Here is a 25,287-nt window from a genome sequence, read left to right on the forward strand (position 1 = left end):
CACATGCGATTAACTGAGGTGTTCATGTTTGTTATTGAATATTGAATTAGGTACACATTGTTTTTTCAAAACAAACACATTCTTTAACCTGTTAATGAGTGACCATTTAATTTGTATTTTTTATTTTTAGATGTAGTGTAAATTAGGTGGTGTTATAATAATTTTTTTTTGTGCTGAAGAAAGTAAGTTTTTCATACTTTCGAAACCTATTTAAACCATTTTCTCACAAACAATTCTTCAATTTCATTCAACAAGCAGAATATGTGAGTGATGTATATGTACACACAGTGTATACTTTATTTTTTAGTACTGCACTCCATTCACCAAGATGTGGAGGATAGTTGTGTGTGTGTTGATGTTGGTTGCAGGCATTGTGGTGGAAGTTTAATTTAATATCACTTGTACTTTACATTATGTTTTTTGTGTTCTAAAGCTTGCTTTTCGATAACATTTGTATTCATTGTCATTTTTATTGATAATGGTATTCATATTTTTCTTGTTTTGTTACTTATGTTGTATCATTTGAAATTATTTCAGCAATGTTTGCTGTTTTGTGCTGTAAAGTATGCGCTATCCTAGTGAACATATTTTGGTAGACAGATAAATACCAATGTTGATGTTTTGGAACCCACTCTTCAGGAACATTTCATAAACATCAACTGGTGTCTTCACTGGCCTTGGCCATAGTTCGGATTCTCTCCAGGGGGAGGAACTATTCGCTAGTGTCAAATGCATCAAACAAGTCAAGAAGGACTAGGATGGCAGTGTGCCAATAATTGACCATCTACAGGAGGTCATCCCATAATGCCAGGATCGATGAGTCAGTCGAGTGGTTTGGTACAGGTCCTGATTTGATAGCTGCTTGACACTGACGGTCTTCGAAAACAATGTTGAATGTGGGCAGCCACACATGTTGCCATGATTTTGAAGGACCCTTGAAATCCAGCAACAGCCCAAAATTAGCCAGAATGAAAAAAGTCCAAAGGCGGCTTTATCAAGACATTACTTTTTCTGTTTCCACTTTGAAAAATGCAAACACATCATCAGTTGCATGCTGTGCAGTAAGAACGTTGTTTGCTCTTCATGTGAGATTGATGGTGTCTGAAACCGTCTTGACAAGGGCTATGGTTGAGATGCCAGCTGCGTCCATAGTATTGCCTCTAACGGTAGTAGTGAAGAGTGGGGCATGAGCTGACTGTGGTCATGCCAAGCAGAGATTGCACCGAGTACATTTGAGAGGATTAAGGTCACTGAAGTTTGTCTGGACACTGCATGCTTTTCATGCCACTTATGCTGCCACAGCCCAGAGGGCCTCTGTGAAGTAATTACTTGTCTGTAGTGATATATTGGTATTGCAAAGTTACAACGTCATTGGCACTCATCAAGCATCCTACGAATTAAGAAACGCTGCATCAAAGTCTAATGGACTTTTCCCCTACCTGATGCGGTTGCAAGAAGCACATTATGATGTCTCCCATTGGCCTTGGGAGGATAGCTTAGGGGCAAGGTGCTCGCCTTAGAAGCAATACGACACGCAGCAACGCAGAAATGCAGCAATGCAGCACGGACCCGATTCCCGGGTCCGCGCTTAGAAACTCTAGGTATTAAGCGTTATAAAAAACCTATCAGTTCATAAAAGTTCTACTCTGCAATGTTGCAAACCTCATGCTACTCACTGAACAGTACACCCAGATAGTCAGATCTACAGACGTAGAGATATTCTGCAAACTCATGCAATTACCCAATGATTCTTTTAACCACAGGAGCATAAATGGCCAAGTACTTCCGCCCAGATTCAAACCAATGACGTGAGGCTTACGAACACGTCTCACTAACATCAAAAGGTGTTGGATGGAAACCTCTGCCTGAAAGTTACTCGAAGTAGCTTTACATAGATTTCCATTCCATTGTGTCTTAGTTTACCAATAAATGTATTTATTTTTACATTTTTTAGGAGCACACTTAACTCTAAGGCGTCTAGGCGCTAGTTACAAGCAGTTAGCGACTGGGAGTAGGTTACAGGCAGTTAGCGAGCAGTAAGGGCTGCTAACTAAACAGGAACGTCTTTAATTGTTTCTGGAACATACTACAGGATGCTTCTGCCCTCAGGGCGGGAGGAAGGGAGCGCGTTCCAGAAGGTGGCAGCGCGTTCCAGAGGGTGGCAGCGGATACAGTTAAACTAGAATGACTGGCTTTGGAACGCTTGAACCTGGGACTGGAAAGGCGGTTAGAATCGGCAGCATGTGTTGGCCTGGTAGAGGAGGATCTGAATAGTCTCTGGGACATACATTGGAATAACATATGTGAATCAGCTTTGACCATGCTGAATAACATGGTTAGCCCAACACACACTCACGAAAGTCCTTCCTTCTGCCTGGGATGATGCAGCTGTGCTGCGTGTGTCATCGATGAGCTGCAGCTTGGGAACACAGCCACAGAGAGCCCAGGGCCTCTGCTCGGCATGCCCACGAGCAAAGATCTCCTCGGAATTGACATCCACGTGCTGAGATATATGGCTGCAGAGCTCAAGACGCTGTTGTATAAGAGCAACCTGCACAGCTGCAGTGTGCTCTATTCTTTCGTGTTAACTCATTACCGCCTCACCCCTTCATCCCACCTCATGCCTCCGTTCCTGCAGCCTAGCCACCCACTTTTGTCCTTGTCCTTGGCCTTGTCCTTTTGAAAATTATTTCACTAGGAATGTAGGGACCTGAATGGCGTTTTGGGCTGATGCAGGCGGTAAGGAAACTTTGCAAAGTCCTGCAAAACAGACCGATTTGCCAGCACCTATTGCTTGAGATGAGATTGTTAAAGATGTAACTTTTTTTTTCTCATTACAGTGTGATCAGTAGGCCTTCAGTCAGTTAAACACTCATGTCAAGAGCGTTCCTTCCTTTTCCAAAAGGGATATTTTCAAAGGTATTTCTTTCCTCTGGGTTCTGTACACTTGAGTATGGGTTGAGGGATGCAGGGCTCTGTTCCATACTGCTATTTAAACTGCTCTCCCGGGTTATGCCCCGTCTCCCAGTATTTGCGGGGCGGATGCTGCAGTGCTACACGGAAAGCTGCGATCGATTTGAGCTGGAAGACTTAAGAATTCTCCATTGCGACGTTTCCCACAGTCTTTTTTTCAAGAAATCAAACGAAAAAGAAACATGTTGGTGATTAGGCGCTTCCAAGAAACCAGGCTATCCAATCTAATGACATAAAGGTTAAAAGAGACGCAGGGAAACATCGAGGCAAAGCGAACTCATGACTCGCCGCATTTTACATGATTGGCACAGAAAACAAGAAGTATTCCTATCAGTGAATTATTCGAGTGTGCAGGAATCTCTTTTTCCATTGACTGTGTGGGGGGGGGGGGGGGGGAATAAAAGCCAGATGTTAACATTTCAGCTGCGCCAGGATATGATTTCCCATAACCAAGTATTTGCAATGTTTTCTTTCAAGGAACATATTCATTTGTTTCTGTGCAACGAGCTATTCATCATTGCTTTCCACTGTCTGTATGTTCCAGGATGCAATGGAAATGCTGTCGGTTAACACGTCCATTTAAGCTGTACGTTCTGTAGTATTCAAGAGGTCAGTCAGTGCTATTAAGGTGGCTGCAGTTGAACAGCTGCCGACATAAGCTGGTCTGGTGATGAGAGTAATACTTATGCTGCACAATATGCAAAACTAATGGTTGTGAGTAGCGGTGGGAGAAAAGCACGACTTCTGACACCCCACGGGGAGTCCACCTGCAGCCGGGGGCAGTGTGAGGGGCGTTCTCTTTGGAGGGCTGCGGCCAGAAGCAGGGAAAGACATTCTCATTGGAGGCCAAACATTAGATATTTGGTGGCGCCTTACCTGATCACTCAGTTAGGACAGGGTTTCTTAGTGAGACCAGAAGAACTGACTCTTCACACTACTCTGCCCCTACCTGCCACTAGATGGACCCCTCACACCGCTCTGCCCCTAGCTAAACTCCCTGCGCCACTCTGCCTCTAACTGCCACTAACTGACCTCCATATAACCAAAAAAGTGATGGGTGCAAGGTTTTGAATAAATCTGAACCACTGGCACTGCTCTGGGCAACCTTCCACACCACAGGGTTTTAGCCCATCTGCGCCATTGCTAAAAGGTACCTGACTGATTTGCATATGGCTGGAGCCCTTTTGCAATGGCGCAGACGGGGTAAAAACAGTGGTGTGGAAGGTTGCCCAGAGCAGCGCCAGTGGTTCAGATTTATTCAAAACCTTCCATCCATCACTTCTTTGGTTATACTAGCTGACCTCCCCACACCACTCTGCTCATACTTGACCCAGCTGAACTCCCTACTGCACATTGGCCCCTACCTGCCCCTAGCTGAACTATGGCCAAGAGTAAAGACAAGAAAAGTGAAAAACACAGCAACACCTTAGAATAAATGCCAATATCTTTTAACATTTGACAAGGAGTAAACAGACTTACAGTTGTCCTGGAACCTTTTAGGCTCAAGAGACAATGCATTAAAGTACCAGAGCTGAAAGAAGAAAAGCACACTTCATCATTATGTTACCTATTGCAGTAACAGTACACACATTCTTATATGCTGTTTTTACCTACATATTACAGTCTTATCCAGCTCCAATAAGAAGATACGTCAATATCATAATGTTTCGGACATTCTAAGGACAATTTTTTGAATAATTTCTTGAGATAAAGTTGTGATTTATAGAGACTTACAGATTTACAAATTAAAAGTTTGAGCCAAAATGAGGATGCTTCAAAATATGAGAGGCTCATTACCATCAAGAAAAACAATGAGTTTCCATGGAATATTAATTGTGGTGTCATTCTGCATGATGATTTGTTTTTTTTTCTCATGATTATTATGACATTTAGACATGTTATAAGAAACAATATAGATATGATGGATGCCAATAAAACATGTAATGTTGCCCCTAATGAAACCACAAACAGCATTTTGCATAATCTTACGAGGCATGTATTTCAATTTAAAAGGGAAGCTGGGGAAAATTGTGAAGGTATAAATATGTATCTTGATAATTTGGCTCATTTAAACAATAACCTATTGTATCAGCACATGAAAAAGATGGGAGGGAGTACATCAGATGAAATCTGCTATGTGTATACCCTTATACTTTATGCTTTGGGAACCTCTAAAATATTGATAGCAACAGAAGTATTAGTTTCAAAAAGAAGACAATTATGTACACAATATAAAGTCAAAAGAAACAATGCATCAAATAATAAAATATGAACAGCTCGGAATAAATGGAGCAGGAATGAAGATTAAAGAAAACAAGATGTTACAATGCAAGGATAAGAATGGGAAAGACATACACGAATGCTGGGACAGAGGTCAACTACAAATTAAATGAACAGTGCTTCCTCCTGAAGGTTGTGCTGAAGGATTGGTTGTGTGCAAAGCAACATCATTAACCAGAAAATGGGAGGTAGTTGTGTCAAAGGCAATAAAGTATCGCAAAAACCAATGGCCTAACATTGCAAGATTGTTGACATGGGTTAGCAACGAGGGAGGACCATTACAGATACTACCCTGAAGAATGTGTCTTAATGCTTCAGAAAAAATGTCACAGTGAAAGTTGGAGAAAACTGCAAGTGTGGCCAGGTTTTCGATGGACCAGGCATGAAGGAAGGAACAGCAGTCCTGATGGGCCATTATTAGGCCTTTGGATCAAGAGCATATATAACGTTGCCACCATAATGGGGAGGAGTTTGCTCATTGGTGCTGATAAGCATACCAGCCTTAGTAGTACCACAAAGTGATCTGCAGGTTACAGACTTCCCAAAAATGGAAACACACTCAAGGAAGGAAAGATTATTTACTCGAAGCAGACAGAGAAGAGATTATTACTTCTCATCAAAATAGAAGCCTATTATGAAATTCCAGAGGAGCATAAGTTGTTTGGCAGAACAGAAGTAATATTTACAGCTATATTCCTGCCAGGAATCTGACTGCAGTCTCCACCAAGTGGCTGAAAATCACCAGATGGGACCTGCTGCAAATGATTAACACGATAATAAAAGGATTTAATGTGATCAAAGAAGAGTTGAGGGGGGCAATCAAGCTTATGGCCTTCTAGAACGTATGCGCCAAGATAGGGCCTTCTTGCTGTACATTTAGACCCGCCCATGTTGAAGACAATGGGACTTTGACGGAAGCAATAACAATGTTGTCAACCTTCCATACGAAGATGGAGGATGAAGTTAACAAGACCAAGGAGGAAGGCTGTTGGCACTGTTTTCATGAATTCCAACTTGTTTTGCAAATGCCTTCAAATTACTTGGAGCAGTACTAGTATTGGTGTTGTTAGTATTTTGTCTCATAAGGATCATCTTGGGACAATGCCAGAAGACAGCCAAGAAAGCTATTGTGGTGAAGATCATGATTGATATAGATGCTGGAACTGGTGAGGAGATCCAAAATAAGGAAATTATGTGTGCAAATATCAAAATAAATTCCCTTGCACCTCCAGGAACAAAGTTCTACTACCCTAAGGAGCATACAAAATTTGTAGGACAGTGGATGTTCTGTCCACCTTCAGGAGATTGATGCCACATGACCTGGAATGTGGATGAAAATATAAAGGGTGCAGCTCACCTGAGGGGGGTGACAAAGATATGGGTCCCAAAGAAACAACATAATGAATAGATGATAAATGAGAATGAAGAGAGGAATGTGGTTGAGGATTTGATCAGAGGGGGTAATGTAGAGGAGCAGTTGGATGCATTTTCCCCAACTCCCGCCCTCTCACTGCCATCATACTGGAACAAAGGACCCTATGTGAAACTCCATGTGGTATGACTATTCCGCATTGAGTGTACGAGAGACCATATGCACAGAAAACCGTATCAAATGTACCCTTGCATTGAAAGTGTGGAAGGATGCCATATGGAAGGATGTCAGCACGCACCATTGGACATCATGGAGAGCTGAGTGAAACCTGACATGCGCAAAGTGATGTCATAAAGAAGCTATACAAGAACATACTGAAACAAAATGAAAATACTTGAGAGTGACAATGCAACTGAAGCGATAAAAGAAACATGTACGAAACGATAAAGTAATCATGAATGAAAAGAAGACAAAGTAACTTGCTTAGTAGGTGTAAATACACAGTAACGCAAGGTAGACAATATATAAAGAAGCTTGCTATAGAGGAATATATAACATGGCAAGGATGGCCACAGTTGGAAAATGGACGTTGGCTCGTGTAAATATTCAATTCAACTACCTCAGAAACAGATCAGGGTTGAAGAGTCAGGAGATACTGGAAGAACAGCGTTGTGTGAAAAACAAAGAGGTGTATATGTTGGCTTGGGATCAAGGATGACATTTTTAAGGAATAGCTACAAAGCACAAAGGCAGGCAAACAGATAAGTCATGGGTGAGACATATTTCTCATGGATTAAAAGAGAAGAAAATATCTGCTCTGCAAGAGGCAAGTATTGGACAATTAAAAGTGTATAAAGTCTATACAAGGTAGAGTGAGCAAGTGTCTAGAGCCCAAGAAGAGCAATGACACTCAATATAATTAAATTAAATAAGAGGCTGAAATGGACAAAATTGTGGTCTCTTCACATATAACTCAGAAGTCGAAAACAAGGGCCATGCCTTGGATGAAGATAGTGAGGGGCGTATACTCTTTTGAATGTCCCAGAACAGAGTGCAGGCTACAAGGGCAACTACAGGCGAGACATTTTGGCTCATGGCTGGACTAATGAGAGATGATGCACTAATTGGGAAAGTGGGGAGTAATCTGACGTGATTCAAGGACCTGGTTTTGGTTTCCTTACGTGCTGCTAGCCAGGCCGAAGGTTCAAGGTTGGGTGAGAATGCCAACCAATCAGTGGGTCTATGGGGCAACCTGTTATGCCATTTTGGGGCAATCTGTTGCCATTTTGTTCGCTATAATCAGTATTTTACGTATACAGAGGTTGTTCAAGGTATGTTAAACAGATAAGAGACAGCCAATGAAGTACTAACTAAGCCGTAGACATTCTATAACTAGATATGTTCCCCTTACCAATCCCTCCCGCTAATTTTTGTATAGTTTTCATGTAGGATGACATCATAGATGACGCATCTTGGGGTATAGGACCTCTGTGTAATCAAGTTTGTGTGTGAGTGTGCAAGCATCCATCTGTAGTTTGCCAGTTCACCCTGCATTATTAAACTGAGAATAAAGTAGTACTTTGCCATATTCTTTGAGTCTGTCCGGTTATTTGGTCTGCAGTTTTTATTAGTAATTCCATCTAGCACAAGAGATGCTTCAATGTGCTAGAGCATAATCCACCACATGGATGGTGGCTGTCTCAATGCTACACATTAGGCAGAACCCTCACTGATAGTCATTTAGTAGGAGGAGTTGTTCGATTCTGGGGGGTATTTGGGTAGCAACTACTTTTTACAAGATTTTGCCAATAAACTGGAAGCTGGTGATAGGCCTGTAGTTGTCTAAGTCGTCTGGATCTAGGGTTGTTTTTTTTTTAAAGAAGTTATATGAGACCATTCTTGAAGGTGCCTGGGAATGATGCTTCTGAGAGGGATGCATTGATGATGCTGAGGAGTGCATTGAGCACCGGGCCTGTCAATTGTTTGATGATGGATTCTGGAATTATATCGTCAGAGTAAGAAGTAGGTTTGAGGGAGGCAATCATTTTTAGGAGATCTGGGGGAAAAAGAAGAGATAATTTGGTCCAGAGGGGCAGTGTGCATGGGGATGCTAATGCTATGAACGTTTGATTCAATGGTCTCTCAGACCTTCTTGTGTGACTGAAATCTCAAGTCCCATGTGACATCTCTCATCAGAGCCTTGCAAGCACAACTTGATCTGATGCCCAATGGCATACACCTGCCTTCATGGATAACTTTGTGATCCCTCTTCACAGAGAGGCTAATGGAGAGTGGAGTTAAGGAACTTCCCATAATCTGAAGTGTGTGTGTGTTTGTGTGTACGCGCGCGCCTGTGTGTGTGTGTGTGATGAAAAGTGGTCACTGGAATTCTCTTATCCCTGGTAGTCACAAAATGGTGGCACACTCAGTTACACCCACTGAAGGTAATTTCATGCGTTCAACCAATTATTGGGATTTACTTGTCCCTAATACTCACTGACATTAAATGCCATGTTTGTGTCTATCAAGCAAGGTCGTCATTAGGAGTTATTTCTCCTTGTAGTTACTACAGGAGTAGACACTCAGTAACATCCACTGAATTATAATCTGCAGCCTCCAACTCTCATTGCTAACTTTCACAGAATTATGGCACACTCATGCATAGCCCATGAATGTATTCCCCTGCCTTCAAGCTATTCTGGAATGTTCCATTCGTAGTATTCTTTCATCGCTAACATTCGCAAAACAATGGCATACTCATATACAACCAAGTTTGCGATGTTTTCCTTCCTCACAGTCAATGACAACAAACATAATGTACAAATATTGCATGAATAGTGTCTTCTTGGATTCTTTACTCGTAAGTGGTCACACATTGATGCAAACTACACAGCCAATGAATGTAAATCTCCAGCCCACAATAAACTATGGGTCTTTCCCCTCTGTAGTAGTTACTGGAAAAAAATGTTATTTGTGTTTATGTCATGGAACTGGATCACCGAGATTTTCTTCTTTCAAGTTGGCACAAAAAGGTGTCACACACATTTACATGAATTGAATAGCCATGTATTTCCCCCAACCAACTCTGTGATTGTCTATGACATGGTATTCTCTACACCTTACAGTCACAATACATTGAACACGTATTCTCCTGGCTCCTACACACTCTCGGCTTCTATCCACCTTAGTTGTCTCTGATAGCACATGCCAAGAGTGCGCATATCATGCAAGGTGGTCAATGATGTTTTCACCTCTCCAAATCTCCAGCCAAAGGCCACAAGAGACTCCTCTGAGAACACCCATGAGGAAAAAATTATATCATCACAGGAACACCAGGGCGAACATCAGACAGTCCAACCACTGATGGACTAGGTGATCAGGTGATGACAGCATGTGCTATCCCATCTGGTTTTTTGCTTCACGTTCTGTTTGTAATTTCACTTCCAGTGTCCACCTTGGATTGGTGACATCACTTCCAGGAGCTATCTTGGATTGGTGACATCACTTCATGCGGCTATCTTGTTTAAGTGACATCACTTCCTGTGGCCATCTTGCATCAACCTAATCTCCAGCCGAAGGCCACAACCGACTCCTCTGGGGAAACCAATTAGAACAAAACCGCCTCATCCCAGCAACACCAGAAAGAAAAGGGAGACCAACACTGATAGACCAGCGATCAAGTGCCAAGAGCATGTGTCGTCCCTTCTAAACTCCCTAGGGGCATCTAGCCAGGGGAGTTCCAGTTAAGGGCGGAACATGAATGGTGAAAACCAGCTGTTGACCAGCCTTTTTGCCTCTTAGCCTATGAGACTTTCCTTTGCTGTGTCCTTCTACTTGGCTGTAAGTATCCATTACTGCTTCTTCTCCACTTCACCCTCGTCATGCACTTCTCATGCTACCTCTTCCTTTCCTTACTCCTTCTCTCTTCACTCTCCTCCATTCAGAACCATCTCATTAACTCTCTTCCCATCCCTATCATCTCTTCTCCTCGACACCACCTCTCTTCCCACTCTACTACTCTCTCTCTATTCCCAAAACCTACTCCAACCCTAACTTCCATTACACTTCCTCTTCTCTCATCTGCCCTCAGTGTCTCTATTTCTCAGACTCAATGGTGTTATGCTTCTACATATCACTCTCGTTCCTTTGTTCATTGGAATGCACAGTCCGCAAAAAAACATCCATTACCTCTAACTTCTTCCTTTATAATGCTCCTTCTCTTGACCACCCTTACCAAATGTGACTTCTATCTCTCTCTCATTTCATCTCAATCCTCCCAAACGACACACCTCCAAAAGTCTCTTGACTCAATTATCTCACCTCCTAAACCCACCTGCCTCCCCTCTACTCTTTCTCCAAATAGTCTTGCTCTTCACTTTGCTTCTAAAATTTCTACCATTCAAAATACCCTTGCTACTTATCTTCTATCCCGTCCTCCTACTCACTTTTCTCCACCGCGCTTACCCTCCACTCCTGCTACTATGTGTTCATTTGGAAGTACCAATGTTGATGAGATTCTTGGCCTACTCCTCAAGACTAACCCTTCTGGGGCCCCTAATGACCCACTTTCCCCGCACATTCTGAAGCACGGAGCTCCCAGTGCTGCGCCACATCTTGCTTCCCTCTTGAACTCCTCTCTTGACAATGCCAAATTTATTTTATCCTAAAAGACAGCTACTGTCATCCCTCTCCTTAAGAAACCTGGTCTAGATCCTAACAGTACTGCCATCTTTTGCCCTATCTCTCTTATACCACACATTCCAAAATCTTAGAGCCAGTAGTATTCAATAGACTCACTGAGTTCCTTGATACTTAGAACATCTGGGACCCCCTTCAGTCTGGCTTCCAACCTTTGTATTCTACTGAGACCACTCTCCTTAATGTCAACAATGTCATCTCTTCCGCTCATCATGCAAAACTTTCATCTATTCTTATTCTTCTCGATCACTTTGCTGCCTTTGATAGTGTCAACAATTCTGAACTTGTCTCTACATTAGCTCCACTTGGCATCAGAGACACGGCCTTCACTTGATTTACTTCATACCTTTCCACCAGACACTTTCAGGTGTCCTGGACCAGCCTTACCTCCCCACTCATCCCACTTACTTTGGAGTTCCCCAATGGTCGGTCCTTGGTCCACTTCTCTTCACTCTCTATACTTCAGCTCTTAGTGCCCCTATCTCCTCTTATAGCTTCTCTTATCAACTCTTCGCTGACAACCCTCAGATCTTTTTTTCCTTTCACTCCTTATCTGACAAGCTGTTGTCAAAAAATGTCAAACTGTCTCAAACATTAGATGGCATCACACCTGCTCATGCTCAACTTCACTAGGACTGAAGTTCTTTACTTCCCAGCCAAACAAGCAATCTCTTCCTCTCCCCCTCTTCTCTCCTCTCCTTACTATCTTCCTTACTCTGCTTCCACTCATAACCTTGGTGCATCTCCGACCCATCACACAATGTCTCGCTCTTCATCTCCAAATCTGCCTCTGAAGCCATTCTCAACCTTCTCAATATCAGAAAAATACTTCATCTTCCTTTTAATACTGTTACATAGCAAATCTCCTTGTTAGTGCTTTCTAAATATGCCTTCTGAATGAGTCTTCTCTATGGCCTTCCCAACTATGCTTTTTAACCTCTGAACAAAGTTCCCAATTACAAAGTCTGTGCACATTTTAACCATTCTCGCTTTTCATCTACCTCCTCTACCCGTGAAACAGAGGGCTAAGAATAAACTTATTCTCATCAGCTTAAAAACTATCCATGGACTCGCCTCATCCATCTGCTCATCTCACTCCCTACTCTCCTCCTCGCTCATTACGAATATTCTCAGCTCACCTCCTTGCAACCACTTGAGCCCCCTGTGCTCTATCTCATTTCTGCTCTCTCTTTCTTCTCACTCCTCTACTCTTGAATGTTCTTCCTCTCCCACTCCATACTACTTCAACTCTACCACTATTTAAATAGAACCTCAAAGCTCTCTTTGCTGTTTGAAGAAGCTGTTTTCTAGCCCTGTACACCACTGCATTGTTCTGCAAACGACAACTCCCTTGCTCTCCAGTCTAGTTGAGGGTTATGTTTCGCCAGCCAAGGTAATCCCAATATAATTTGCCTCAGTTGGGCATCGATGAGGTTGAAGGCAATTGGTTATCATTGTCAGTCCTGGCACAATTTGCTTACAGTTTCTGTTTCTAGACACGGGACCGGAAGACAAAGGTGTGCCATCTACGGCCACCACATTTTCTACTACATCCTTTTTTGAGTGAGCACAACAATTTCGGTTGCTAAATTCTGGGCCATGTAATTGCTGATTGTTCCGCAATCCAGATATGCTTCAAAAGCATGCATCTTCTGGGGCTCACGTGCACTTATAAGGACAAATGCTATAGCAAAATGTGAAATCTGTGGACTTCCCTCTACGTTCGACAGTTGAGTCTCAACAGCTGCCGAGGTTTTTGGTTTTTTGACTAAGGAGATGGAGCTTTGGTAGTAGTTTCCATTACCCGTACTGGCTTACGCTGAGGTTTGGCTGGACAATCTCATAAAAAGTGGCCTGCTTTTCCTGATTGCAAACATAACTGCTGCTGTCATCTCCAAGTTCTTTCTTCCTTATATAAAGGTCCTCTGACACTCCCAATTGCATTGGTTCTGAGATGGAATCAGCGCGTCAAGAGTTTTGTTTGTGTCAGATGTATACTGGTCTGAAATCAGTGCGTGATCTGTCAGACTTCCTCTCCTGCAGTAGATGGTCTAACTGCACTACAAGATCAATGACCTCCAAGCAAATGGTCGGCGGATTCGCCACTTGAGCTAAGCTTTCCTTTAATTCTCAACAAAGGACCCTATGAAATAGTGAGGTTAATTTCTCCTCAGGCCAGTTGGTTTCCGCAGTCAAACAATTAAAGGTGGTAATATATACTAAAAGGTCTTGTGAGCCCTTGCATAACAATAAAAGCTAATTTCTAGTGCTTGTGCCTGTGATTTCCTCGCAGACAATTTTTCGAGTTCCATTTGGAATCCCTGAAAATTGCTAAGTAGAGGATTGTCCCATTCCACTAAGGGTATGGACCAGTTAGCAGCATGGCATTACCTCCAAATAGGACAGGATAAATGCCACATTAGTTTGGTCAATGAGGGATGAGCCTGGTCTGCAGATGAAGTCCAATTTACACAGATTCATAAAACATGCGTATTTTAGAGGGTCACTTGTAAAGCGTTCTGGAGGGGCTAGTGGCACAGGGGTTGTCGGTAACGACTTGAATGGGAACTGGTGGGGACTGAACAGGGACCATTTGAGCTGGTAGTGGCACTTGTCACGCTTCTGTTTGGGCTAGTTTTCTGGCTAATTCTTCAGTTTAGTCTCTATTCACCACTAATTCTCTTCATATGGCATTTGTCTCGGATCTGGCCCCATGTAACTTGTTCCTAATCTCCCCCAATAGGACAGATAACTGATCTACGTCTGAGATCTCCATCTCATCCAGGCAGAACAAACACTTGGGCTTAACATGATGTAATGCTTTCTTTGTGTTCTGCGGTACCGGACAGTGACCTACCTGCCTCCTGGGGAATCTAAGGTGTAGAACGTGTTAATATCCACACCTCTGAAGGAGCAAACACATGTGCCGTTCTGTGATGCGCACCCGCCCTTGCATCCAAAGAGAAAGGATTTTGGGTTGTGGAGCTGAGCTGGTATGGTGGTGTGGCTTTGATGTATCTTGTCTCTGCGCTCCTTGTGAAAGCCTCTCTGTGGATGAAAGAGTGAATAATGAGAACTTGTGTAATTGGAGTAGTGATTGTTTCTCAATTGCTCAACACTCCTGACAGCACCAGTAATTGGCTTACCAAAGATAGTTTCTCTTTGAAGGAGTACATCTCTTTGATGGCGTACTAGTAAGTTGCTGGATGAGGCTGGCTGCTTATTGTATCTGCAAAGACAGTGTTCATGAATATTTATAGATGACTTCCCTTCAAGCCATTCTTCTGGCTATTGATTTATTCTCTTACTGATATAATCCTTATCTTTTCTTGCATTTGAAATGTCTATTTATTCTCTTGCAGGTTGAACAAAGAATATATTGTGAGTTCGAGCAGGTAAGTGTCTCTAAAATGTCTTAGCATTTTATTTATGACATGATGAGAGGTTATTTATAACGCGCTTAATACCCAGAGGTTTCTAAGCGCAGACCCGGGGATCGAACCTGTGTTGCTCCATGTTGTCTTGCTTCCAAGGCGAGCACGTTGTCGCTGAGCTATCCACCCGAGATGTTTGACTTGTGTGCACAGCGTAGCTGTTTCAGCCCGTTAACTCCATGCTAAGCTTCTAGCAAAGATGAGTGTCTCTTTTCAGTCTCAATATGAACCGAATATCTAGTGCACGCACAACTGCAGCCTAGCCCGTTTCTTCAAGGGAGGCGTGTGGCACACGTCGCCTTCACGGGTTAGCAGAAATTAGTTCAGGATCTTTGTATCTTGCAGCAGTAAAATGCAGGTAGTTTGTCCTTTGCTGGTTCATATTAGCTCTAAGGGTACAGAAGGAGAAGACTGGCACACAGGTGGCATGGTCATTGTTAAAAGCTTTTAGTAGAGAAAATCTAACTTTCCCTGTCTCTAAGAGGGGTTTCCTTGCCTCAACTAAAACACTGTCGGAAAAGAAATAATATTATGCCTCCTATTGTAATAGTTATATGTATATTGGCCTACGCCAAGTTGTCTAAACATCATTCGTGAACAAACTCCACAGCAAGGTCTTGACCTCAGAGAAATCAATGTAAGCCGCCATCTTGAATCAAGTCGCCATTTTAGGTTCTCTTGTTATGTAGAAGTCACCCTGAACATCAAAATGGAGGCCAAATGACATTTCGAATAGATTCTGGCCGTTGTGACCTCCGTACAGCTGAATGATTAATATGCCTGCAGGCTACTTGTCGGGGTCGTGAACTGAGACCTTGTCCTACTGTTGACCTATATGTAAATGTACTACTTATATCAGCAAAACTAATCAAAATGCATATATTAAAGGTTGACCTGGCAAGGAACCCTAAGCCAGTATTGTATTTCACAGAATGGTTAACCCGCAAGAGGGTTGGCCAAGGGCTGGACAAATTGTATAAATGGCCCGGGTATTCCAATGTGCGGTCTCTCACTGAACACATCGAACCCTCGTTGAAGTTCGTTATGTTATACTGAGAGCCGAATAGCTATTCGTTTGTCAGTTGACTTGGTAACTGTTGTAGCTTGAAAAAAGTACTTGTATGTTCCTTTGTAACCTGTGTTGGTGTGTTTCCTTTTGGGCTTCCCGGCCTCATATTATTTTTCTGTTTTCACAGTTGGCGCCCAAATAGGGACCCTCAAGATTGATGCCGGATCATTGAAGGTTGACGCAGGCTATCGAACCGGGATCGGACAGTGTGATACTGCGGGCCAGACCGAACGAGACGCGATACCTCGGCAGCGCTGCACGATCCGATCCTTGGACGATAGTCGTGTGCTCTGAAACGGCATCTTGACGAGGGTCCATTTTTGAGGCGGGCAGATTTGTCGAAACCACCAAACACAAGGTAAAATTTGTTAGGTAAGTTCTTTGGTAAACCGTACGGTCCTCCTTAGGGTTGGTCAGGTGTAGTCATGACCCGACTCTTAATTTAACCCTTACAATTTGAATTTGGCGTATTGTATCTGCAGACACAATTATTGACCAGGTAACACCAATTTTTTGTGAAATGCCTGGGAAATTGTCTAGCTGATTTAGGGCACTGTTCCGCAGCGATCGACAATCTTTGGAATTTAGCCGCCTGGCACCACAGGAGGGGTCGCCGGCGGGTACTATGTACTGTAAGCATGGCATTGGAAGTATAGTATTTAATGATATTTGGCACAGACAAACCAGACATGCCTCTGAATTTCAGTGGCCAATCAATGGTAGTTTTAAGATCCCCCGTATTGAATACCTAGAATCGGTCTTGTTAAAGAAGAAGGCCAGACCTGCAGCATTTGATGTTTTGCAGAATTGGAAAAAAGAAGCGTTGCAGAAGCTTAAAAGTAGGGATAAACATGCACGCCGTCATAAAACGAATGCTGAAAAGGCGTTGTTGTATGATAAGGAAAAACATTCAGAGTCAGTCAAGAATATGGATAGGGCTTTCTCACTCGGCATCCAGAAAATCTATCCCTCTAAAGATTTTCATGTTTCCGAAGAATTTATTGACAAATTGTTAAACAAACGAAGGCCTGGTGCCTCTGCGCCACCTCCGTATGATCCTCTCCCTGGTGCTCTGCCTATTCCTGCTGTTATTCCTGTTCCCCATGTACAACCTATTCTTCCTATTCCTCCAGTTGTTGTTCCTCCACCTACTCTACCACCCCTTCCCCTTGCGCCGATAGTCGCACCTCCATTGAATTTGCCCGCACCTCCGCTCCCGAGTAGTTCTGTACCGACTGTAGTTGATCAGTGTGCGGGGTCAAAGATTGTCACTCGAAATACTGTCTCAGCAGAAAAGAAACGGGAATTGTTTGCATGGGCTAAGCATTGTATGGAGAGTGATGATCAAGCTAATGTTTTTTCCACATTATCAAATATGGACAATTTTCCCGAGAAAAATGTTTTTATTGAAGGTTTGGGGACTCATTTATGTGTAATGTGGGGTAGATTACATAACGCAGATCTCCCACAAGGGTTGAGGGATCTGAATACTCTAGCGTTTTCAAGGGACACTGAGGAGAAAGTACATGGTCATGTCAAGAGGTTATTTGAGTATAGGAGGGACTTAGAAAAATTGCGGGATGAGGATGATGAAGACGACAGTATGTATGTGCAGAAACGATTCCTTCCATGTCGTAAATCAGCATCTGAGGAAGTACGAACCTGTACAAAAGATGCGATTCGATGGATCTCGGATTCATCGATACTGCCAGATGAGGTGTATGACACGTATAGTCAGTATACAGTAGAAATGCAGAGGAAGGTGATTCAGGTAATGGTAGAGTACCTGCAGGATGAATGTGTAAGGAAGAAGGTTAGTTGTCCCACAGAGTTATTGGGTATTTGTAAGAGGGCTTTCTCGCTCGACACTTCTTAGACTGCCTTAGAGCTCGACCTGGCTCATTTGCTTAGTAAGCGGTTGGAGTTACCTATATCTCAGTTGCCTATGAGAGAGGTTCCTCCGACATTTGTCCCAAAGGTTGAGATCCCTGCTAACGTTGGGACAGGTGCACCCGCTGTGGACATTCCCGCACATTATGTATCACAATTTGTTCATGTCCCATTTTCGCGACAGGAAGTGAACACTATTAGACAATCAATTCCTGATATTAGGAAAAATCAGACAGGATTCTACAAAGAGATAGAGTCCGTTTTGCAGTCCGCTGTGTTCACCCTAAGTGATATTGACTTGTTATTCCCTGTACTCCTGCCAGGAAGCAGGTTCAAACAATAGACGATGTGCCTGGGTTGGGAGATACGTGGGCTAACATAACTAGGCTTGATGGGGAAAGACCAGCTGGTGAGAAACCACCTCAGGTAATACTCACTTTGCCTGATAGAATTGTTGCAAAATTGAAAACCATAATTCCCGAGAAAAGAATTATTTGGGACAATCTTACAGCCTGTGTTCAAGGAAAATCTGAAGGTGCCACCAAATTCTTTAATCGATTCAAACAGGTATTCTCTGACTTCAGTGGACAGGACTTGGGCACAGAGTCTGGGAAAAGGTTGTTTGTGGACAAATTTGTGCGTGGATTGCTGCCTGACATCCAGTCACAGATTATTTCCTCTGAGAGCGCTTGGCAGGTGAAATCCCAATCTGAAGTTTTGCACATGGCTCAGTATTACGAGAACCGTGTCAATAATGAAAAAGATAGAGTCGAGAAAAGGAAAGGAGATTTGAAGACTAAAGTATTGTTACAGCAAATTGTTAGAAATCCCAGAGGAGGTAATTCACAGACCAGAGGTCAGTATGTTCCACAAGGGAACGTCCCCTTGGGTCCTGTGAATATTAATCAATGTGCCTATTGTCGCCAGGAAGGTCATTGGCGTGCACAGTGCCCCGTCCTTCGACAGAGGTCAAACAACACATTTGGGAGTATGGGTAGACGACCTAGAGGTCACCTCGGAGTGGGAGGCCCTGATAGAGGTCAGCTCTCACAAGATCCTCAGAAACCTTTTTCACGGGATAATCAGACTTCGAGTGTGGACACAAGCAACATATTTGATCACCCTTCTTCTGCCTACCTTTCTGAAGAGCTTCCTTTCGACGACATTTTGTTTCGTTAGGATTGCCCGAAGCAGGGTTTGGAACCTTCACCTATTCCCGTTAGTCAAAAAGGTCCCTACGTTGAACTGTTAGTGGGGAATAGGAAACATCAGTTCTTGATAGACACTGGAGCACAGAAGTGCTCCATTGATCATTCTCGGGTTCCAAACATTCCACTGTCAGGGCAAACTAATGTTTCTGTAGGGTTTTCTGGCATACCAGTTGTTTGTCCGGTTTCTTCGCCGGTGCCTGTTTCTTTGGGTCCCTTTACGGACCACTGTCCATTCCTCTTGACTTCAAACTGTGGAGAGAATGTGCTGGGGTTAAATCTGTTAAAGAAATTAAATACAGTGATTCATTGTTCCTCTGACGGAGTGTGACTGACGATTTCACCACAGCAACTTTCCAGTTCTCAGTTTCTGACTCGACCATTGCCTCCTGAATTTAGCGTTGTCCCGGAATGTTTGTGGGCGGTTGACGACAATGATGTCGGGGTATTACAGGTTGAACCCGTTAAAATAGTTTTGAAACATGGAGTTAAACTACCACGCATTCCGCAATATAAAATCTCAGTTGAGGGCGACCGTGCTTTGAAGTGCATTGTTTCCAATTTTGCGCATCGAGGGGTGATTGAAGAGATTGCAGGTAGTTTATGTAACAGTCCGATTTTACCCGTGTACAAGAAAGGCGACAATGCAATCTCATTCCGTTTCATAATTGATCTACGCGCTATTAATAAAGTTGTCGCCCCACAATTTTCAATTGTGCCTGATGTGACAACAATATTAACAATGATCCCTGCTGCAGCTACTCACTTTAGTGTTGTGGATCTGAAGAATGCTTTCTTCAGTATTCCTATAAACAAGCATAGTAGATATTTGTTTGCGTTCACCTTGGGAGGATGCTCGTTCACATTTACTCGTGCACCTCAAGGTTATACTGAAAGTCCGAGCATTTATAGTAGGGCTTTGAAAGAGCAGCTTTAAACCCTTGAATTGCCATCTACTTGTACACTGCTTCAGTATGTCGATGACTTGCTTTTAGCTGTAGATTCTGAAAGTGCTTGTAAAGAAGGCACTGTATTGTTGCTTATTCATTTGGCTGAGCATGGTCATAAAGCTTCGCTTAAGAAATTTCAATATTGTTATCAGGAGGTCGCCTATTTAGGCTATCTCCTGTCAAAGGAAGGGAGAAGATTGACACCTAAAAGAATAAAACACATTTCTGGCATGTCTGTCCCAAATAGGGCTGTACCGAATAGCATATTTAGTATTCGGCCGGATACCGAATAGTTTGTCAACTATTCGGCCGGAGCCGAATAGTGAGCCGAATAGTTTTTTTTTTTAGGCAAACATATTCTAGGGCATACAAAATCAGCATTTCAATGAATAAACTAAGGAGGCATTCTATTGCATGGGTACATATTTATTAATTGGACACATCTCTGTAAGCTTATGAGAAAAGACAAAGAAAAAATACAAAAGTTACGGGAAAAGCCCTCACTCTTAGTAAGAGTAACCTGTAAGGGGAAGGTTGTATTTTAGGAAAACAAGCCTTTCAACATTTTCAGCTAAGAGGCTGCTTCTGTGTTCGGAATAAATATCTCCAGCTGAACTGAACACTCTCTCGCTGTCCACACTGGTAGGAGGAGGTGCCAAGTACACACGCGCAACTTTTGCCAACCCTGGAAACCGAACACTGTTCATGTCCCACCACTCCAGCGGGTTTGCAGTTTTAGGGAGCAGCGGCTCTCTCAAAAAGACAGTGAGCTCAGTGTCCAGGGAACTTATGGACTGACTCACACCAGCCGTGGACTGCTCAACAACACTGTCCCAGAATGCCCATATGCCACATGGTGGAACGCTCTTCTTGGGTGGTGGCTCATCCTCTTGTGGGTCAGGGTCTGCAGGTTGCCCCTCAGGAGGGGAGGACTGCTCGCAGAGGGCTAAGGCAGTAGAGTGCATAGAACATTTCACATTGTTGGCCACAACATCATTGCTGAAAAATGTTAATTTGAACCGCGGATCGATGCCTGTTGCCACAAAGTAGATAGATATAGCCTCAATGTCTTTGAATCTTGCCTCTACAGCCTTTAATAACTCTGCTTTCACTAGCTTCACACCAGTGTCCCTAACCTCGCCAGAGCTCAGGTAGGCCCTTAAAGCTTTCACAGCAGGAACAACCAAGGAGATGCTTGATGCATGAGAGCAAATCTCCTTTGTGAGCTCTGCAAAGGGTGCCAACAAAGATAAAACATTTTCTGCCAAAAGCCACTGGCAGGCAGAAAGATTTGACACTTTATCGTCCTCCGCACAGTACAAACTTACTGGCCGCCTCTGCCCCACCAGTCGCCCCAGCATCAAAAAGGACGAGTTCCACCGTGTAGATACATCTTGAATCAATTGCAATTCAGGCAGCCCTAGATCTTTTTGCAGTGCGTGCAGGCGGGACGTGGCCGAACTAGAATGTTTGAAGTGGCCTACAAGTTTCCTTGCATGTGCCATCATGTCTGACACAGATCTTTGCACAAAAAGGCCATCATGGATGCAAAGCTGTAGGGTGTGAGCAAAACACCCCACACTAGCTAGGTCTGCTTCTCTGAAGGCCTTGCACATGTTAGCGGCATTATCCCGAAGAATGACGTGCACTTTGGAATGGCTAATTTGCCACCTTTCTAGCATTTCTTGAAATGCTAATCCTATTTTGGCACCAGTATGGCTTCCACCAAAAGCCTCGCACTGCAACAAAACTCCATGCCTTTTCATGTTGCTGGCCAGCCAATGCCCTGTTAGGCTCATAAAAGATTTCACAGTGTTATCAGATGTCCAAATGTCCACAGTAAATGCAATTTTCTCAGCCCTCTGAACCTCTGAAGCAATAAACTGGCTCACTTTCTCATACAGGTCGGGGATGATGCGCGTTGAAAAATATTTACGTGATGGAACCTTGTACCTAGGCTCCAATTTATGGAGTAAACGCACAAAACCGACATCCTCAACAACAGAAAATGGTTGCAAGTCTAGCGCTATCATTTCGCCAATACTGCGATGCACTGCATGTGCGGAAGGGCTGTCCAGAGGCCATGCTTGTTTTTTGTCCAGACAATCTTTAATGGACAGCTGTGACAATGCCCTCTTGCACTTTGCGGGAGACACATTGCTATTGATTCTCCCAACAACTGCCTCTTTTTTCCTTTCATATTGGACATATTCATTGTGATGTTTGGACCGCAGATGGTTGGTCAGTGCTGATGTGCTGCACTGTCTCGAGTTTGCAGATCCACGAGACAAAACTGCAAGGCACACAGAACACACTGCCTTGGAGTTATCGTCCATTTTTATGGTAAAGTAATCCCACACAGGGCTGGTTTTCTCCTTGGTGCTACTCATGCCGACAACGAAGGGGGTTCTGCAGCTCTGAGGGATAGGGTTTCTGCTGGGCACGTCTCCTAGCTGTTGCTTGTGGGCCTTTAGGTAAATCAGAAGCTCGTACTGGTGACAAAGAAATGTAAAGCAAAAGTCAAACTTAATTTTTTGGCGGGGCAGTACTGCATGATGGCTCTGGGCTCTGAAGTGGTATCAGGGTTCCCTTTAAAAAAGTTTTTGAAAAAACCTTTTATCAAAAATAACTATGTAAAAAACCAAAATATGAACGACAAAAACCTCACTTGAAAATGCCAGGAGTTGGTGTCATTTTGTACATCCATTGACGGCAGCAAGCATAATATAGCAGTCTTTCATTTAATCAGGCATATGAGTGTTAACCTCCCACCGCAAGCTTCCCCTGAATAGTAAAACCCCCATAGTACTCACCAGGATTGTGGGCACTAAGCAGGCATCTGCATCAAGGTGGTGTAAGTCCGTCTCAGGGGTGAGCTTCCTTGATACGTGCTGTGTCTTTTCTGGGCTGTGGTATAACTAAAGTAAAGAAAAGGATGATGTTACTGCTAGACAAGTGTTGCAGGATTAAGAAAATGCACAATTATTCCACTCTTCACATTTTGTCACAAGTCTACAAGAACAAATACATGGCCCAGGACAACTGGATCATAAGATCAAGAAACTATGGCCTAAAAGGAACAAACTATGAGACTCTTTGGGACGCAGAAGTCCCATCACAGCCAGTGGGACTGAGATCCACTCATAAAATATTTCAGACACAGAACTCTATGGAGGGCAAGGCTAAAAGCAACCCTGGGGGCTGCTCCAGCAGGGACATCATGGCACATTGGAGGGGGTGGGGGAACATGGGAGAACATTGCGGGACAACAGTGGGGGTGGGCGGGAACATGGGAGATCATCATGGGACAATTGAGGGGTGGGGGTAAATAGGAGTGCATTGCGGGACAAATGTGGGGGTGGGGGAACATGGGAGAACATTGCGGGACAACAGTGGGGGTGGGGGTAAATGGCAGAACATTGCAGGACAACAGTGGGGGTGGGCGGGAACATGGGAGATCATGTGACAATTGAGGGGTGGGGGTCAATGGGAGTACATTGCTGGACAACTGTGGGGGTGGGGGGAACATGGGAGTACATTGCTGGACAACTGTGGGGGTGGGGGGAACATTGGAGAACATTGCGGGTCGGGGGGCACATGGCACCCCTGCTGCCTCACCGTGATGAGGGGGAACATTTCGAAGTGAGGCTGCCGGGGTGGCTTCAGTGCCCCGGCGGCCTCATGAGTCTGGGGGGGGGCGCTCCTGTAGGAACACCCCCCCAATGCAAAATAAATGTCGGGCCACCGGCTTTGCACCGGTGGCCCGACCAGCATACCTGCAATTACTGCGGTGAGACCGTGGGGGTGCAGGGCACCCCCGCGGCCTCACCGTGGTGAGGGAGCATGGGGGACACATTAGAAATGGAGGCCGCCGGGGTCGGCAAAGTGCCCCGGCGGCCTCATAACTCTGGGGGGGCCGCGGCCCCCCTATGCAATACAATCTCAGGCCACCGGCTTTGCCCGACAAACACAACATTATTGCGGTGAGGCCGCGGGGGTTCCCTGTGGCCCCGCGGCCTCACCGTGGTGAGGGAGCATGGGGGACACATTAGAAATGGAGGCCGCCGGGGTCGGCAAAGTGCCCCGGCGGCCTCATAACTCTGGGGGGGCCGCGGCCCCCCTATGCAATACAATCTCGGGCCACCGGCTTTGGCCCGGTGGCCCGACAAACACAACATTATTGCGGTGAGGCCGCGGGGGTTCCCTGTGGCCCCGCGGCCTCACCGTGCTCAAGGGGTGAGGGGGGGCACATTGGAAATCGAGGCCGCCGGGGTCGGCAAAGTTCCCCGGCGGCCTCATGAGTCTGGGGGGGCCGCTCCTGTAGGAGCGGCCCCCCAATGCAAAATAAACGTCGGGCCACCGGCTTTGCACCGGTGGCCCGACAAACACAACATTATAGCGGTGAGGCCGCGGGGGTTCCCTGAGGCCCCGCGGCCTCACCGTGGTGAGGGGGATGGGGGGGCACATTGGAAATCGAAGCCGCCGGGGTCGGCAAAGTGCCCCGGCGGCCTCATGAGTCTGGGGGGGCCGCTCCTGTAGGAGCGGCCCCCCAATGCAAAATAAACGTCGGGCCACCGGCTTTGCACCGGTGGCCCGACCAGCATACCTGCTGGTACTGCGGTGAGACCGTGGGGGTGCAGGGCACCCCCGCGGCCTCAGCGTGGTGAGGGGGATGGGGGGGGCACATTGGAAATCGAGGCCGCCGGGGTCGGCAAAGTGCCCCGGCGGCCTCATGAGTCTGGGGGGGCCGCTCCTGTAGGAGCGGCCCCCCAATGCAAAATAAACGTCGGGCCACCGGCTTTGCACCGGTGGCCCGACAAACACAACATTATAGCGGTGAGGCCGCGGGGGTTCCCTGAGGCCCCGCGGCCTCACCGTGGTGAGGGGGATGGGGGGGCACATTGGAAATCGAGGCCGCCGGGGTCGGCAAAGTGCCCCGGCGGCCTCATGAGTCTGGGGGGGCCGCTCATGTAGGAGCGGCCCCCCAATGCAAAATATACGTCGGGCCACCGGCTTTGCACCGGTGGCCCGACAAACACATACATGCAATTACTGCGGTGATGAGGGGGTATGGGGGAGGTCACTTACCTGGTGATTTCTCTGGGTCCGGGCATCTGCTGGAATCCGTCTGTTGGCATAGGAAGCGAGGGAAGGGAAGAACTGTTCCCTTCCCTCGCTTCCTATTTCAACACGTTAGGCTGGTTCCTCTGTGGTCAGACTGCAGAAGCCAATAGGCAAACAGCTTGTTTGGCTTCTGCAGCCTGAACACTGTCAAACATTCTATGATTGGCTGTCATCTCCCAAACAAGGAGAGGGCAGCTAATCATAGAAAGTGGACTTCGGCTTCGAGTCCCTAAACAGAAACTATTCTGCCGAAGCCGGATAGCTGTATTTCAGCCGAACTTCGGCAGAA

The sequence above is a fragment of the Ambystoma mexicanum genome, chromosome 5q, assembly GCF_040938575.1.
Source record: "Ambystoma mexicanum isolate Mex_15411 chromosome 5q, UKY_AmexF1_1, whole genome shotgun sequence".
Lineage (NCBI taxonomy): Eukaryota > Metazoa > Chordata > Amphibia > Caudata > Ambystomatidae > Ambystoma > Ambystoma mexicanum.